Raw genomic sequence first — 518 nt, forward strand, 5'->3', positions numbered from 1 at the left:
TTAATGATTATATACTAGATGTGTAAAAAGTAAGAACAAAGTTGCGACCATAATTCATTTTTTCTTGTGTTAATACTGTAAATAATTTTTTCAATCAAATTGAATTAAATAATCAGATTCAGATATCATTTTTTAATTCAATCAAATTTAAACATAGCTGAATTACTATAAATATTTTATTTTTAATAAAAATATTTAAATTATTTTAAAACTTTAATATACATATATAACATGAACATACAAAATAATGACAATAAAAACATATTAACATGCAATCAAGACCAGAAAAAAACATGAGCATACAAAATTTAACCACTCAAACTTTTTAAATGAATAAATAGCATTATATTATCACTTTAATGTAATGTACTTATTGACTGTGGATCACTTGAATTCGATATTCAAATGGAGTAAGTTCAAAACGCACGTCACGGACATTAGTTTGTTGACATCATTGATGCAATTTTGGAAAGCATGAACAATGAAAATGTATCAGAGATGGTTGGAACTAGTACCAC

Source organism: Lotus japonicus, chromosome 5 (genome assembly GCF_012489685.1).
Source record: "Lotus japonicus ecotype B-129 chromosome 5, LjGifu_v1.2".
Lineage (NCBI taxonomy): Eukaryota > Viridiplantae > Streptophyta > Magnoliopsida > Fabales > Fabaceae > Lotus > Lotus japonicus.